Source organism: Nicotiana tabacum, chromosome 20 (assembly GCF_000715075.1).
Source record: "Nicotiana tabacum cultivar K326 chromosome 20, ASM71507v2, whole genome shotgun sequence".
NCBI lineage: Eukaryota > Viridiplantae > Streptophyta > Magnoliopsida > Solanales > Solanaceae > Nicotiana > Nicotiana tabacum.
The window spans coordinates 49,765,343-49,771,544 of NC_134099.1; the positions used below are offsets into that span (position 1 = coordinate 49,765,343).

General features: G+C 37.4%; 1 long non-coding RNA gene across 1 annotated transcript; it reads right to left on the reverse strand.

Moving 5' to 3' along the window:
• Positions 1 to 4,749: 4,749 nt before the first annotated feature.
• On the reverse strand, positions 4,750 to 5,995 carry LOC107782529 (uncharacterized). The gene is made up of 2 exons (XR_001647247.2): positions 5,246 to 5,995; positions 4,750 to 5,002 (listed from the first exon to the last, which is right to left on the reverse strand). It is a non-coding gene; the product is annotated as an uncharacterized LOC107782529 (long non-coding RNA).
• Between the last annotated feature and the right edge of the window lie 207 nt (positions 5,996 to 6,202).

The following is a 6,202-nucleotide window of genomic DNA, read 5'->3' on the forward strand; positions in this document are numbered from 1 at the left end:
GCGCACCAACACCTTCCACTGCGCCGATAGCCTACTTGGAGGACTCTCGACTTGTCTATCAGGACCTACAGGCATGAAACGCAGTGTCCCCAGGCAAAAGGGACGTCGGTACAAATAATGTACCGAGTATGTAAGGAATGAAAATCAGTAACTAGTAGACATGAGAGAAACATGGAGTAAAAGACTCAACATGTATATTTGAATAACTCTATGAATCATCTAATATTATAATGTCGTGCATATGCATATAAATGTCATACCATGCATGTGTATATGCGTTCATAACATCATCAAGCCTCTGAGGGAATCCTATCATATCATCTCGGCCACCGTGGACAAATCATCAACGTATATCAGTTGATCAGGTGAGGATGCATATATAACGCCATAACCTTTTCCCATATTCCATATATATATATATACATATGCGTATATAATGTCATCTTGTCATCGATCAATGTACATGAATGCAATGCATGAGAAGTACGTCAATAAAATCTCTTGGAATGTCATAAGACCACTATGCCTTCGAATAATATCATGAAGTAAGCTTTTTTTTTCAACTTACGTATTTTTTTGAGACCCATGAACTGATGATAGAATTAATATGACACATGAAAATTCAATAACATAGGCACCTCTAATACTTCTATGAATAGAGTCATTTATGGAAGTTGTGCATTTTCTCGTTTCGTTTGTGTCATATAGATCATGCCAAAAGAAAGAAAGAATAGTCTTAACATACCTGAACCAATTCTCTTGACAATCCTTTTAACACACGCCAATCGTGACGAAACACGTAATAACGAGATCGGAATAGGGAACGACCAAATTCAATCCCAACAATAACACAAACCAGATGCCTACCAAGTGCTCCATCGCGTGTAATTTGGTATTGTAGTAGGAAGATGTTATATGTTCTTTTGATATATTCTAATGTATCTTTGTAATGGAAAGAGCACTATATTTGGATCACTTGAAAATCTTGCACCCGTCGGCATAATTTGTGGACAGCAAATCAATTGATAATGTTCTCACAATTAAGGGAATGACCATAACAATGACCATTATCTAGAAAAGATGTAGTCATAAGGGAAAGTTCATAATACGCCTAGGCTTTTGTGTTTGAAACAATAGAAAATGAATGGTACTTCTCAGAAAGGAAATGTGTTTGAATAGGTGTGGGCCCACTTCATGTGGTGACTTAGCCACATAACCTTAATTTGCCACCTTTCAATTTGAGCTAAGAGTCATTAGTTTGAAGGGTGGTCTGCCACGTTGGGGAATTTTAACCTTTATCCAATTATTTAGATAATATTCCATTACTCAATAATTAATCAATTACCTACATAATTAAGAATGATCTCAACTTACTTAAAATATTACTCACTTTTAATACACCTTATACACCTTACTATCATAGACATGTGGTACATTGTATGGTATTAGTCCATAAATACCAGTTATTTTAGCTCGCGCCGTATTTTATCCCAAAATGTCAAACTTTGACGAAAATTATTTTCTTCGATTTGCTTACCCTCTCACCTTCACGAATTTACTCATCACTTATTTCAATTAGCATAATGTTTATAATCTTAAAATAATCTCATTCCCGAACTTATGTCGATTAACTTACGCGAAACTTTAACGTACGAAAAATGTTGGATGTAATGTCTTATTTCCGAGCTTTCATCAATTTACTTATGGCGTACTTTTACATACGAAAACCTGGGGTGTAACATCATTCCCCCCTTTGGAACATTTGTCCTCGAATGTTGACTGATACACTTATCATTCTCATAACCCATAGCTCTTGCGAATAATTTAATACTCTTCTTCACATTTAGGTAACTATTCTTTGAATAAATCCAAAGGTCATGGCATTTCCCCCTTTAGGACTCTTTCTCACACCACAGACCGTGGTCGGAATTCTTCTAATCTCGTAACTCTTCCTACCTTCTGTCGTATAGCTTGTACGACTTTTTCCTTGTATGTGCGTCTATGCGACTCTTCTCTCCTTTTTCCTCTAGTTTTCAGCCAATCTCTAGGCTTCACTTTGTGAACATATATAAAATTATGCCAAGTTGTCCCTTTGGGCGTCATTATCTTTACTTCATCTAAGTAGGCCATACTATACCATAATGCTTACTTCGATTTATTTTTACTGAGGTATGCTACCAAATTCTAGGTTACTCTTGTTGCTTATCCTATATGCATAAAGCTAAGTATTTTAACGCTTCCTCATTATTTTTCATCTTAAGAATGATAGCCTTATCTCATTTCATATCTTGTGGCTTTTGTCCATCCATTGTTGATTCACCTCAATATTGATCTATAATATACCATTGATAACTTGAAACTTCTTACCTAATGCCTTACCACTACGGCTTACGTGCATCAGGAAATATTTGAAGTGATTTTTTTCCTGATCCACTTAGCGGCGATACTGTACTTCAATAACCTTATTTTATAGCATCCCAATGTGATTCGTCTTATATTCTAATCCCGTACAATTCATGAAATCCTCTTCAAATTATTACTCAATCGAAGGCCCAAACGTCATCATTTATCTATCACAATTACACCCTTATTGTACTATCCGGGCAGCATTACATCTCTTCTAAATGCCATTAGTCTTAGACTCGTTTGAGTTCATTCAGCCTATACTAAGCTTTGTATAATTTAGAGAAACCATCAACTCTCTTGTTTTTATGGGCTTAATCCTAAGGACTTTATCCATTCTCATTGCCTCTTACTTGCCCTTTCTTATCCTTACTCCTATCTTCCTAAAACTGTCTCTTTACCATACTTTAGCTTGGAACCTACACATATTCAATTGTACTACTCGCAACCTTCCTTCAACTTGCTTGCACCACAGATTCCCTTATGTGATTTTGGAACATCAAGCGAGACAACACATCATCTCTAACTCTTCTTTACTCTCTTAACTAGACCTCTCGGTACCTAGAAACCATAGGCTGGAAGATATGTCACTTACGACGCCGGTATCATTCTTGGATATTAAATCCCCTCACCTCTAGCCTTCTATCCGAAATAAGGACTATTCACAACCTTCTGCATTTGAGTATCTCGTTGTCCACCTTTACCTTACTTATCTTAATATATTGCCTCACATTCTTCTGTCTTTTTCATAACCTTTCTTCCACATAGGTATAATTCATATCAACAATTTAAAGCTCTATTATAATAACTGCACCTCTGGTGCATATACAATCCGGTGGGAGCTTCATACCGACTTTTTATGAGGCTGGTACTTCTTCTAACTAGCTTTATCGTAGAGCCATTACAGAATATGGCTACTGTATTGTACTATCTCTCTTATACCTCTGATATCTAAGAGTAATCCTGCAGTGTTCTCAATCACGAGGTCTATAATTTTCTAGGTCTAATAATCAGATTTCTGATTTACTTCATTGATGTAACTCACTAGTTTCCTCCTTCTTCTGATAAACCTTTATGTAGGCTTAAGCTATCTCCCGATCTGTATCTTAATTCTTTCTTTTAACTTGTACCGAAATCTTCTACGGCTGTATGATTGCCAACATATACTGCATGGATAATACTCCGAAATCTTAAGTGCGTTCATAACATAACTAACTCTGTGATAGGTTTTCAATGTCTTCGCCTTATGTTTTGATGATCTAACAAACCTACTGTTGTCACACCTCCTTTTTCTACCCCGAAGGGAGTATAAGAGGGAGTTTTTTTCCAACTTAAAGTGACAATCGAAACGAGATCATTTTATTAAAAATTCAGAGTCGCCACTTGGGATAATTTATGGTATCCCAAGTCACCGGTTCAAATCCCGAATCGATAAAAAGATTGACTCTGTATTACAGTCCGCGAACATAGAAATCCGGGTAAGAAATTATGTTAACCCGGGAGAAGGTGTTAGGCAATCCCGAGTTTCGTGGTTCTAGCACGGTCGCTCAACTGTTATTATTGGCTTAATTATCTAATTTTAAAACACTTTTAAACCTATGTGCATTTTTTAACTTTAAAACCGCTTTTAATTATTTTAAGGAAGATTTCAACGTCATCTAAAATACGTCTTTGGACCAACAACAACAACAACAACAACGACCCAGTATAATCCCACAAATGGGGTCTGGGGAGGGTAATATGTACGCAGACCTTACCCCTACCCCGAAGGGTAGAGAGGCTGTTTCCAGGAGACCCTCGGCTCAAAAGCAACAGGAGCCCTGCATAATAAAATAACAGCAATACAAGATATATGAAATACAGAATACGAAATACGAAAAAGATGGCTGGTATAGTAAACGTCTTTGGACCACGCCACATGAAATGCACCTGCAGTCCGAGACATATTTTATTTAACGTTGTTAAGATTTGGATTTGGGTCACATGAAATGCACACCCGAGTTTAGGAAGGTAATTTTTAAATAGCGCGCCCAAAGCAACTACGCAATTTCAACTTTGCGAGGGCCATGGAAAATTCAACTAAATGACGCGCCTCGATTTTTAAGGATACAATATTAAAGATCAATTAAATGAGGGCCGTGCATTTTGAGATTTTATTTGGCACGAGACACCTCAATTCCCATTTTAAAGGGAATTAAAAAACTAAGCTTTTGAAGGCCACGGCTATGTGATTGGATGACGCACCTCGATTTATAGAATCATAATTATGTCACGCGAACGCGTGTTCATCATCGCGATAATATATTCTTTTCTTCTAACCCGACAACACTGACAAGGCTTCTTGGATTTGCTAAAACTTTTTCTTTTCATTAACACCAAGCATACTACAATATGATGGCCACCTTCTTTACAAAACACCATTTCCCTCACTAAATAACGACAATATAGGTACACAATACGTTCACACTAAACGTAGCACTAGAAACACATTCCTGCATAGAAAGCACAAGCCAATCTCCTTGATGTTCTAAAACAATTGACGAATGGTGAAAGAAGCAAGCCACATATGAAGTCGTATAATATATCACAATATGATTCCCTGCCAAAACAATATGGACTCTTCAGAAATAGAAGTTATATCCGGCAAATGCAGACTAACCGAGTAAAGGACCAAGTAAGCAACCTTGCTCACAAATCAAGAGTAACAGGGAACCAAAGATATGCAAATCTCATGAAAGAGCTCGCAAAACAAAACCGAACAAGAAGTAGTAATGGAATAGCTAATAAAAACATGTAAAGCAATTCCAACCACAACAAACGGATTACGAATTCGAACACTTACATATAATCTGAAAGAAGATCGACTTTTACAATCGCAACAATTCTCAGATCATCAAGCAAATGAGAACCTTGAACAGGAAAACAAACGACTTGCCGGAACCTCAACAACGACCTCAGATCTGCTAACGGAAAGCTCGTCGAACTCGAAACTTCAATACTTGCCTCCGAACAGATCTCACAAACGAGCTCCAAAAATAGACTCAACCTCAGACGAGACCTCGAGCGGAGGGTGGTTTTTAGTCGAGCTCGAAACAGCAAAAACTCAAACAAATTCCATGATAAAACTGAAATAGAAATCAGGAAGAAGATGAATGAAACTTATTTTTTCATTCGATTTTCTGGTATTTTACACACTCTGTTTTGTTTCTTCTTTTTTTTTTTGTTTCGTTTTCTGCCGTTCGAACTCAAACAAGGGCCAGCGAACGAGACCTCGACAAATCGAACGAGACCGGAGCTTTGACGAAGCTAAAGAATGGTGATTTGGCAGTTGTTTCTGGGGCTTTAAAGTTAATTTTAGGCGGGTTCTGAACAGATTTTCATATCTGTTCGGCTTTTATTTTGTGGACTCTTATTGGGTTGAATTTGGGGGCTTATTTGGGGTGGGCTTTAGTTGGTTTTCAGCTTGGTTTTCATGGCTATCTTGCTGCCTTTTTTAGCTGTAAATGGTGGGATTTGGAGGAAGAGGAAGAGGGCCCTTTGGTGTTCTTGCAGCTGGAGTAAAGAAGGAGATGAAGAAATCATGGAGGGGGTCTCTTTTTGCTGAAAGCGGCGGATTTTTATTAGTCCGTCTAGGGGTCTAAAAATGTGTGTATTTATGGAAAGGGGTCTAGAGTTAAAGATGGGGTATGGGCTAGGTCCGAAAATTACACTTAAAAATAAATCGCTTGAACCCAAATTTATTCATTTCCTGCGAACGAGACTAAAATACAATTTTATTTATTAATTAGTCCTACTTAAG